General features: G+C 52.4%; 1 protein-coding gene and 1 non-coding gene across 2 annotated transcripts in view; both read left to right on the top strand.

The window, feature by feature from the left end:
• The window catches only part of LOC144258246 (uncharacterized), a 640730-nt gene that overhangs the window by 316405 nt on the left and 312293 nt on the right, over positions 1-12032 (top strand). The window lies entirely within an intron of this gene.
• TRNAM-CAU (transfer RNA methionine (anticodon CAU)) lies at positions 8615-8687 on the top strand. The gene has a single exon. It is a non-coding gene; the product is annotated as a tRNA-Met (tRNA).

Raw genomic sequence — 12032 nt, 5'->3', positions numbered from 1 at the left:
ACACAGGCTAATCGTGCTGCAGATAGAAGGGAAACTGGGAGCGATTCCTTGCTGTCAGCCATGGAAACAGTGACCCGAGTGCACTGCAGTAAATGTGCTGGGGAAAGCTGGACTTTACAGGCAGGTGGAAATAGCAGATCCCTGCAGGAGTTTCAGTCCTGCTCAGTGCGTGGCAGGTGCCCATTGCACGGAAGGTCTGTGGGGGTTTCTGCTCCTAAGTCACCTTGGTCCTTTTAAGATTCCCACCCAAGGGGTGGCTTGGGACAGTAGCGGATGAGAAGGGGGAATCCTCCAGCCCTGGAGGGAAAGGTCCCGTCTGCCCAGACTGAGGGGCAAGGAGACGGAGGGGCAGTCAGTGCTCAGAGAGGAGAGAGCTCAGTCATTTACACCCACCAGGGGACACTGTCTTTTTGAGGCAGGTGCAGCTGGCTTGGGATTGTGCTGACGATGGATAGAAAACAGGCTGGAGTCAAAGACAGATCAGACCACAGAAGGGGAAGGGGAAGGGCATCTCCATAGAAGGTCCTGGGTGCTCAGATACCCCAGTTCTAGGTACCCTGGCCTGTCCCAGAGAGAATAGACAAAGAGGGGCCCAGCCCCCCGACAGTCATCCCATGGAGAAGAATCTGGTTGGGAGTGGGGTGAAGGTTCCCGCTGGACAAAGGGGAGCTGAAGTCCCCCAGCGTCCTGGAATTTAAGCAATGCAAGCTTCAAACCCTGCACGGATGGGGCCTGAGGGGCACCCGCAGAAGGTTGGGCTGGACAGGGGCAGCAGGTTTCTACAATTTTTGGTGGTTTCCAGAATGGGACCAAGTCCTGCCTCCCCGTCCACCTCCCCCCACATCTGCCTAAGGCTCTGGGAGGGAGTTTGGGTATGGGAGGGAGAGGGAAAGGGGTTGGGCTCTGGGAGGGAGTTTTGGTGTGGGCTGTGGGTTGCGGCAGGGGTTTGGGGTGCAGGAGGGAATGCAGGGTGTGGGGTCTGGGCTGGGGCAGGGGGTTGGGGTGCAGGAGCAGGTGTGGGGGCACGCTCTGGGAGGGAATTGGGTGTGTGGTGCGGGCTCTGGGCTGGGGCAGGGGGTTAGGGTGTGGGAGGCGGTGAGGGGTACAGGCTCTGGGAGGCAGTTTCTGTACATATGTGGGGTCTTGGCTGGGGCAGGGCGTTGGGTGCAGGAATGGGTGGGGTGGCCAGGTTCTGGGAGGGAGTTTGGGTGTGGGCTCTGGGTTGGGGTTGGGGTTTGGGGTGCAGGAGAGGGTGCAGGTCGGGGTCTGGGAGGGAGTTTGGGTGCAGGGGGTGGGCTCTGGGCTGGGGAAGAGGGTTGGGGTGCGAGAGCAGGTGTGCGGGGAGGCCTGTGGGAGGAAGTTTGGGTGCGGGATCTGGGTTGGGGTGCAGGAGGGGGTGCGGGCGCAGGCTCTGGGAGGAAGTTTGGGTGTGGCGTGTGGGCTCTGGGCTGGGGCATGGGGGTAGGGTGCAGGAGGGAGTGCAGGGGGTGGACTCTGGGAGGGAGTTTGGGTGCAGGGGGTTGGGGTCTGGGCTGGGGCTTGGGGTGCGGGAGAGAGTGAGGGGTGCAGCTCTTACCTCAGGTATCTCCCAAAAGCGACCCACACCCCCATCTGGCAGCAGCTCCTAGGTTGGGGGTCTCTGCCTATCGCTGGCCACGGACACCACCCCAGCATTTCCCATTGCCACAGATGGCAGAGTCGGCCCTCAGGGCGGGGGCAGCGTGTGGAGATCCCCCCACCCCCGGGGCTGCAGGGACGTGCCAGCCGCTTCCGAGACTGGAAGGCCACACGGAGTGTAAGCAGTGTCAGGGTGAGCCTCACCCTGACATCTGGTGGTGAGGTCTGGCAAGTTGTGGAAAAGAACTTCAGGGGCCGATCTCATTTGCATAGGCACACCCACCCCACCTAGAACGAGGCCATAGCTGCCCAAATGGTCACTTTGGCTGCTGTGGGATCCCCAGTGTCTCTGTTATTGGGGCAGGAAGAATAAATTGTTATTACCCTGATTATGGGAACTGTGCTGGGAACTGTCCTTGGCCTTTTGTTATGATGGAGGGACTCACCATCAACTAAGTAGCAATCGCTAGGCAAGGGTCATGGGTTCCAAAACTCTGTGAATTGAGAGAGGTTGGGGATGAGTATTTATGCTTGGTGCCGTGGGCCCCGTGGTGATGGTCTTATATGCTAGTTGCCCTTCCTTTTTTATCCCCTGTGGAATCTCAGAGCTATTTTTGATTTTGTTAGCAGTCTAGTTACAGGCTGCTGAGTTCACTTCGGGCTAATGGTGTACCGTCACTGAGGCTTCTATACTACAAGCTGACTTCACCAAAGAGCTGAACTGACTAAGAGCCAAAATCACTGAGCGTTGTGTTAAGTAGTGGGGGAGCCTGAAGATCTATTGTGGAGCAGTTGTGGGACGGCGGGAGCTGCTGGTGGGACGCGGAGCAGTTCATGGGACGGCGGGAGCTGCTGGTGGGCCGCGGAGAGGAGCTGAGTGAAGCAGTTCGTGGGGCGGCTGGTGGTGCGGAGGCCTATGGAGCTGTGGGGCAGTCAGCTTCAGATCATGTAATGTGCCTTTTACCCCCGCCCCCATCTCCACCCAGGTTGGGAGGTAAAGCTCTGCAGATAAACTTTTGAAGTTTGGGACTGCCCTGACCAGGGACAGAGACTTTTGGGTCATTGGACTTCTGGGACTTTGGGTGATTTGGGGTTGCTGGACTCAAGAACCAAAGGGAAAGGGCATGCCCCAATTTGCTTGGGGTTGGTTTTTTTTTTTTGCTCGTGGGTTGTGTTATGAATCCTGTTGGTGCTGTTTCCCCAACATAATGCCACATTGTTTCTCTCTGTTATTAAAAGGCTTTTTGCTACACTCAGACTAGGTGCTTGCGAGAGGGGAAGGATTGCCTCTGGGAGGCGCCCAGCGGGGGTGGTACATATTTGTCCCAGGTCACTGGGTGGGGGCTTGAGCCGGTTTGCATTGTGTTATTGGAATGGATCCCCTAGATATTGACCCCGGCCCTTGTTGCTGCCAACTCTGACGGGCAGAAGGGTTACACGGAGAGAGGGTGGGCAGGAAGCCGCCTTAGCCCCCTTGTGCTGCCGGTGATGGCGGTGGGGGTTCCCAGGCCCTTTTAAATTGCCCGGGGGCAGCAGGCGGGGCTGGGGGAGACACCGGGCCCCGGACTTTGGTGTAGCCAGGCCCCCGTGGTCTTATGTTGCTGGAGCACGGGCACCAGGGTCCCAGATGAGGCGCCTCCCCTGCGGCTGGAGGAGCATGGGTGCTAATCCACTTTTCGGTGGGTTGGTTTTTGGAAGGTTAAATGAAGGCAGCCTCTGCTCTGGGCTCGCCCAGTTTCAGGGCCTGACCCTGCTTTGCACAACGATGAATCTCGGAACAGGCCAGCAATGAAAAAAACGACAGAACCTGAGGAAGGAAAAGCCTCTGGGTTCGTCTGTGGGCCTTGACGCCGAACGGGAGCCGTAATTTGACTCGCTTTGTGGCTGCGGCCGGTAAAATGTCAGGACAAAGTCGTCCCCGTGATTGTGACACTGGGTTTGAGGCGGCTTTGGTCTTATAAAAATGTAACTAGCATGGAACACTTGTGTTTTTAAAGGTGGCTTCCCCAAGCAATCCCAAGTTGTTCTTCCCAGAGCTGGGTGATGGTGGGCAGCAGGGGATCTCCCCAGTCTGTGGGGGAATCTCTCTGGGCCCCACTGTTAGTTCTCCAGCCTTTCTCCCCCTAACCACGCACACCCCTCGCCCACCCATTATCAATGCTTTACAGCAACCCCTCCCTCCCCTTATGGGATACAGCCTCTTGGTGACAGAGACTGCCTGGGGCTCCCCTCTGCATGGCCCCAATGGGGAAGGAAAGGGACCGATGGGGGAGGAAGAAGACGGGCAGAAGGAGTCAAATGGGGCTAAACCAGAACAGAGGAGATTTTCTTCCTGTTAAAATGGACTTGAGTCTCATTGCTGGAAAGCCACACCTTGAGTGAGGTTTGGACCGGCAGCCTTTCAATTGCCAGGCAAAGGTGCGAACCACAGAGACCGATCACGGCCTACTTCCCAACGCTTTCCAAGAAGGCCCTGCAGTGGTGCAAGTGGTTAGTGCAAAGGACACTATTGCTGGGGTTGTGAGTTCAAGCCTTCCCTGCAGCCCTGGTTTCTATTACCCCATGGAGCTTCCCCAGCTTGCTTGTCCTAATTCACATGGAAAGTGCCATGAGAGGAAGGTCTGAAATGTGGACGTTGGTGCAAAGCTTGGGACCCCCCACCAATGCTGCCATTAGCTGTGGGTGGGTTGCTCAGGGGCAGGGAGAATTGATTTCTTTGTTGCTGAGAAAGCTGCCAGGACAGGTCTGTGGGCACCAGAGCTCCCCGCTTCTTCCAGCACACGCCAGGCTCTGTCACTCCTGGAGGAGGGTCATAGAATCATAGAAGATCAGGGTTGGAAGGGCCCTCAGGAGGTATCTAGACCAACCCCCTGCCCAGAGCAGGACCAACCCCAACTAAATCATCCCAGCCAGGGCTTTGTCATGCCTGACCTTAGAAACTTCTAAGAAAGGGGATTCCACCACTTCCCTAGGTAATGCATTCCAGTGTTTCACCACCCTCCTAGTGAAAAAGTTTTTCCTAATATCCAACCTAAATCTCCCCCACTGCAACTTGAGACCATTACTCCTTGTCCTGTCATCTGCTATCACTGAGAATAGTCTAGATCCATCCTCTTTGGATCCACCTTTCAGGTAGTTAAAAGCAGCTATCAAATCCCCCTTCATTCTTCTCTTCCGTAGACTATACAATCCCAGTTCCCTCAGCCTCTCCTCATAACTCATGTGTTCCAGTCCCCTAATCATTTTTGTTGCCTTCGCTGGACTCTCTCCAATTTCTCCACATCCTTCTTGAAGTGTGGGGCCCAAAACTGGACACAGTACTCCAGATGAGGCCTCACCAATGTCGAATAGAGGGGAACGATCACATCCCTCGATCTGCTTGCAATGCCCCTACTTATAGACCCCAAAATGCCATTAGCCTTCTTGGCAACAAGGGCACACTGTTGACTCATATCCAGCTTCTCGTCCACTGTCACCCCTAGGTCCTTCTCTGCACAACTGCTGCCTAGCCATTCGGTCCCCAGCCTGTAGCGGTGCATTGGATTCTTCCGTCCTACGTGCAGGACTCTGCACTTGTCCTTTTTGAACCTCCTCAGATTTCTTTTGGCCCAGTCCTCCAATTTGTCTAGGGCCCTCTGTATCCTATCCCTACCCTCCAGAGTATCTACCACTCCTCCCAGTTTAGTGTCATCCACAAATTTGCTGAGAGTGCAATCCACACCATCCTCCAGATCATTAATGAAGATATTGAACAAAACCGGCCCCAGGACCGACCCTTGGGGCACTCCGCTAGATACCGGCCGCCAACTAGACATGGAGCCATTGATTACTACCCGTTGAGCCCGACAATCTAGCCAGCTTTCTATCCACCTTATAGTGCATTCATCCAGACCATACTTCTTTAACTTGCTGGCAAGAATACTGTGGGAGGCCGTGTCAAAAGCTTTGCTAAAGTCGAGGAACAACATGTCCACTGCTTTCCCCTCATCCACAGAGCCAGTTATCTCGTCAGAGAAGGCAGTTAGATTAGTCAGGCATGACTTTCCCTTGGTGAATCCATGCTGACTGTTCCTGATCACTTTCCTCTCCTCTAAGTGCTTCACAATTGATTCCTTGAGGACATGCTCCATGATTTTTCCAGGGACTGAGGTGAGGCTGACTGGCCTGTAGTTCCCAGGATCCTCCTTCTTCCCTTTTTTAAAGATGGGCACTACATTAGCCTTTTTCCAATCTTCCGGGACTTCCCCCAGTCGCCACGAGTTTTCAAAGATAATAGCCAATGGCTGTGCAATCACATCCGTCAATTCCTTTAGCACTCTCGGATGCAGCTCATCTCGCCCCATGGACTTGTGCACGTCCACTTTTTCTAAATAGTCCCGAACCACTTCTTTCTTCACAGAGAGCTGGCGACCTCCTCCGAATGCTGTGCTGCCCAGTGCAGTCATCTGGGAGCTGACCTTGTTCGTGAAGACAGAGGCAAAAAAAGCATTGAGTATGTTAGCTTTTTCCACATCCTCTGTCACTAGGTTGCCTCTCTCATTTAGTAATGGGCCCACAGTTTCCTTGGCTTTCTTCTCATTGCCAAAATACCTGAAGAAACCCTTCTTATTACTCTTAACTTCGCTCGCTAGCTGCTACTCCAGGTGTGATTTGGCCCTCCTGATTTCACTTCTGCATGCCTGAGCAATATTTATATACTCATGCGTGGTCATTTGTCCAATCTTCCCCTTCTTGTAAGCCTCTTTTTTGTGTTTAAGATCAGCAAGGATTTCTCTGTTAAGCCAAGCTGGTCGCCTACCATATTTACTATTCTTTCTACACATCGAGATGGTTTGTCTCTGTAACCTCAATAAGGATTCTTTAAAATACAGCCAGCTCTCCTGGACTCCTTTTCCCCTCATGTTATTCTCCCAGGGGATCTTTCCCATCAGTTCCCTGAGGGAGTCAAAGTCTGCTTCTCTGAAGCTCAGAGTCCGTATTTTGCTGCTTTCCTTTCCTCCTTGTGTCAGGATCCTGAACTCGACCATCTCATGGTGACTGCCTCCCAGGTTCCCATCCACTTTTGCTTCCCCTGTTAATTCTTCCCAGTTTGTGAGCAGCAGGTCAAGAAGAGCTCTGCCCCTAGTCGGTTCCTCCAGCACTTGCACCAGGAAATTGTCCCCTACAGTTTCCAAAAACTTCCTGGATTGTCTGTGCACCGCTGTATTGCTCTCCCAGCTGATATCAGGATGATTGAAGTCACCCATGAGAACCAGGGCGTGCCATCTTGTAGCTTCTGTGAGTTGCCGGAAGAAAGCCTCATCCACCTCATCCCCCTGGTCCGGTGGTCTATAGGAGACTGCCACCATGACATCAGTCATGTTGCTCACGCTTCTAAACTTAATCCAGAGACTCTCAGGTTTTTCTACAGTTTCATACTTGAGCTCTGAGCAGTCATACTGCTCCCTTACATACAGTGCAACTCCCCCACCTTTTCTGGCCTCCCTGTCCTTCCTGAACAGTTTATATCCATCCATGACAGCACTCCAGTCATGCGAGTTATCCCACCAAGTCTCCGTTATTCCAATCACATCATAATTCCCTGACTTTGCCAGGATCTCCAGTTCTCCCTGCTTGTGTCCCAGGCTTTGTGCATTTGTATATAGGCACTTGAGATAACCCGCTGATCGCCCCTTCTTCTCAGTATGAGGCAGGAGCCCTCCCCTCTCACACACTCCAGCTCGTGCTTCCTCCCGGTATCCCGCTTCCCCATTTACCTCAGGGCTTTGGTCTCCTTTCCCTGGTGAACCTAGTTTAAAGCCCTCCTCACTAGGTTATCCAGCCTGCTCACGAAGATGCTCTTTCCTCTCTTCGTTAAGTGGAGCCCGTCTCTGCCTAGCATTCCTCCTACTTGGAACACCATCCCATGGTTGAAGAATCCAAAGCCTTCTCTCCGACACCACCTGTGTAGCTATTACTTGACTTCCACGATTTGACGGTCTCTACCCAGGCCTTTTCCTTCCACGGGGAGGATGGACGAGAACACCACTTGCACCTCAAACTCCTTTATCCTTCTTCCCAGAGCCACGTAGTCTGCAGTGATCCGCTTAAGGTAATTCTTGGCAGTATCATTGGTGCCCACGTGGAAAAGCAGGAAGTGGTAGCGGTTCGAGGGCTTGATGACTCTCTGCAGTCTCTCTGTCACATCGCGAATATTAGCCCCCGGCAAGCAGCAGACTTCTCTGTTTTCCCGGTCAGGGCGGCAGATAGATGACTCAGTCCTCCTGAGGAGAGAGTCCCCGACCACCACCTCCCACCTCCTTCTCTTGGGAGTGATGGTCGTGGAACCCCCAACCCTAGGACAGTGCATCTCATGCCTTTCAACTGGTGGAGTCTCCTTCTGCTCCCTTCCCCCAGACGTATCATCTGGGTCACTCCCCGCAATGGTACCTGTGGAGAGAACATGAAAATGGTTACTTACCTGTGTCCGCTTTGCTGGTACATGGACGTTCCCTCTTCTTCTTCTGGAGGTCACATGTTGCCAGATTTCTTCACAGTCCTCCTGTCCCTGCTGCGCAGCCTGCTCTGAATCTTCAGAACCTTGTGCCCATAGAAGCATATCCTGACGTCTGTCCAGGAAATCTTCAGTTTCTCTTATGCAAGGCAGGGTCGATACCTGTTGCTCCAGACCTTGAACCTTCTCTTCCAATATGGAGACCAGCTTGCACTTTGTAGAGACAAAGTGGCTTCTGTCCTCTGGAAGAAAGACACACATGGCACATCCAGTGCAGGTCACAACAGTTGACCACTCCCCATCCATATTACCTTCCTACTATGAGCTTCCTCCGGAGATGCAGTAATTCCTCAGAGAAGTCGTTAGGGTGTAAGCCTCAGTGGGCTCACTCCAGGTGAACTCCCAGGCAAACTCCTGCTGTTTGCTGCTCTGCTGTTCCCCGCTGCTCTGCTGTTCCCTGCTGCTCAGCTGGTTCTATAAGCACCGAGCCTAAAGCTCTTCCGAGCCTTCTTAGTGCAGTGGGCAGTGCATCAGTCTCATAATCTGAAGGTCCTGAGTTCAAGCCTCAGAGAAGGCAACTCTTCTTGCTCCCTGCTTTAGATTTTCTAATGGAAATCAGAGAAAAAAAGACTAGAGCTGAGTGGTTTCTAGACACCCTCCCATCCATCTAACACACACACACAGACTTTTTTCTAACGGTACGTGTACAGTATGAAATTAGTTCAAAATGATTCGATTGGAAATTTCGGGAGCTATTTTAGACATTCAGTCTTCGGTGTCCCCACTAAAGCGTGTGAATTCGGCAGAGTGCGTCCGCAGTACCGAGGCTAGCATCGAACGTCGGAGCGGGTGCACCGTGGGTCGCTATCCCACAGTTCCCGCAGTTCCCGCTGCCCACTGGAATTCTGGGTTACGCTCCCAGTGCACGATGGGGCAAAAACATTCTTGCGGGTGTTTCTGGTGCATGTCATCAGGAAGCTCTGGCAGACAATCGTTTCACGCCTTTTTGGCATGCAGACGCCGTACTGCTTTCAGCAGACGGTGCACCGCTTGCTCTCCTGCAACTATGAATCCTCCTCTCATTTCCTCTCCCCTTCTGATGTAATCTCTACTATCTACTCTTTCTCTTCCTCATCGAACTCTTCTGCCTCCAACTCTGCTCTCCCACTGGTGCCCTGCTTCCGAGCTTCTCCGGGTTGTCTGTCCTGGGCTCCCGCCTCCGTGAAAACCACGGAAGACAACCATTTCCCGCCTTTGTTCGTCTACCACGAACCAAACAGCACCTCTTCCCCTGCCACTCTGCTCTCCTACATTTCGCGCCCTTTTTCCAGGATTACCCGTGCAGGCGCCATGGAGCCCGCTCAGATCTCCGCTGCAGTTTTGAGCATTGTAAATACCTCGCGCATTATCCAGCAGTATGTGCAGTCCCTACAAAACGGGGCGAGAAAACGACAACGGGGCGATTACTATTCTGATGAGGACATGGACAAAGATGGCACGGCGTGTGGCAATTGGGAGATCATGGTGGTGCTGGGCCAGGTTCATGCCGTGGCACGCCGATTCTGGGCCCAGGAAACAAGCACAGACTGCTGGGGCCTCATCGCGTTGCAGGTGGGGGATGATTCCCAGTGGCTGAGAAACTTTTGTAAGCCTTTTCATGGAGCTTTGCGACTTGCTGTCCCCTGCCCTGAAGAGCAAAGACACCAAAATGAGAGCCGCCCTCACAGTTGAGAAGGGAGTGGCCATAGCGCTGCGGAAGCTTGCAACGCCGCACAGCTACCAGTCAGTCGGGAATAAGTTTAGAGTGAACAAACCTTCTGTGGGGGTTGCTGTGTTAGCCAACAAATAGCCAACAAATAGCCAACACAATCATTGACCAGCTGCTATCAAGGGTCGTGCCTTTGGGAAATGTGCGGACCATTGTGGATGGCTTGAATGCGCTGGGGTTCCCTGACTGCGGCAGGGCTATAGACATAACGCATATCCCTCTCTTGGCCCCGGAACAGCGGGGCGGCCACTACATAAACCGCAAGGGGTACTCTTCCATGGTGCTGCAAGCCCTGGTGGATCACAAGGGACGTGGCGAAAGGGATGCACAAACAATCCAGTTGGGCCATTGCCCACAAGCTCACCCCAAGCAGCTTGGACTCCTGATGACTGTGATGCTGAGGTTCCTTAGACCCCTGTTCATATTTCAGACCCCAGCCGGTGCAGCATCCCTGCCCAACCACTCACCATCTGCCCCAGGAGAACCAGCTGGTGGGCTGCATCCACAGGCAGGTAGTTTATGCAGCTCCCCTCAGAGCAGCAGCCACAGCTGTGCAGCTAATCCCCACATCTGGTTGCCGGGGATCCAGCTGGATTGTTTGGGCATCCCTTTCAAGACTTGCCCTCAACAACCTGGCAGCCCCCAGCTTTCTCATTGCTCTGTGGTTGTTTGCTCTGTGAAAGGGGCCTCTAGGAATTAGTATTTCCAGAGGCATTAAAGAATCATAAAGGAGAAGGAAAAGTTAATGCCTTAGAAAAGTCTGTGTGTCTGTGTTAGATGGATGGGAGGGTGTCTAGAAACCACTCTGCTCTCGTCTTTTTTCTCGGATTTCCAGTGGTAATCAAGGTCAGCCTTTGCCAGCAGTTGACAAGAACATGTGAGAACAGTGCGGGTGGGAAATAAACATGGGGAAATAGTTTTACTTTGTGTAATGACCCATCCATTCCCAGTCTTTATTCAAGCCTAAGTTAACTGGATCCAGTTTGCAAATTAATACCAATGATCACTACAAAAGGTTCCCCCCACCCCACCCGGCTCTCCTCCTGGTAATAGCTCACCTTACCTTAGCGAGCAGATGGAGGGACGTGATCGTTCCCCTCTATTCGACATTGGTGAGGCCTTATCTGGAGTACTGTGTCCAGTTTTGGGCCCTACACTACAAGAAGGATGTGGAGAAATTGGAGAGAGTCCAGCGAAGGGCAACAAAAATGATTAGGGGTCTAGAACACATGACTTATGAGGAGAGGCTGAGGGAGCTGGGATTGTTTAGCCTGCAGAAGAGAAGAATGAGGGGGGATTTGATAGCTGCTTTCAACTACCTGAAAGGGGGTTCCAAAGAGGATGGCTCTAGACTATTCTCAATGGTAGCAGATGACAGAACGAGGAGTAATGGTCTCAAGTTGCAGTGGGGGATGTTTAGATTGGATATTAGGAAAAACTTTTTCACTAAGAGGGTGGTGAAACACTGGAATGCGTTACCTAGGGAGGTGGTAGAATCTCCTTCCTTAGAGGTTTTTAAAGTCAGGCTTGACAAATCCCTGGCTGGGATGATTTAACTGGGAATTGGTCCTGCTTCGAGCAGGGGGTTGGACTAGATGACCTTCAGGGGTCCCTTCCAACCCTGATATTCTATGATTCTATACCTGATCACTCTCGTTACAGTGTGTCGGGTAACCCCCATTGTTTCATGTTCTCTGTGTATAGGAGTCTCCCCACTGTATTTTCCACTGCATGCATCCGATGAAGTGAGCTGTAGCTCACGAAAGCTTATGCTCCAATAAATTTGTTCGTCTCTAAGGTGCCACAAGTCCTCCTGTTCTTATTCATGGTGTTGTATCCCCATAGTGTGGCCGTTTGGTGTCAGTCCTTTTAAATAAACAATGAGTTTTTTTCATAGAAACCATATTTTCCTCATACAGACACAGGAGTAGATTAATCTACAAAGGGAAGGTGATTCCAAGGCAGTTCCGGAGGGAGAAGGGAACGTTTTCAGCATCACTAAATTATTGTGTTGTACCTCACACACACACAGAGTGACAATAAACTCAATTAACTGAGCTACCAACACACTGCACAGGAATGAAATAAACAACTTTATGTTCAAGGAGTTCGGTGCATGTAAATAATATTAAAAATATGTTTTGGGCAACGCAT

Source organism: Eretmochelys imbricata, chromosome 28, assembly GCF_965152235.1.
Source record: "Eretmochelys imbricata isolate rEreImb1 chromosome 28, rEreImb1.hap1, whole genome shotgun sequence".
Classification (NCBI taxonomy): domain Eukaryota; kingdom Metazoa; phylum Chordata; order Testudines; family Cheloniidae; genus Eretmochelys; species Eretmochelys imbricata.
Note: the sequence above shows the minus strand (reverse complement) of the source record. Positions and strands in the feature narration are given on the sequence as shown.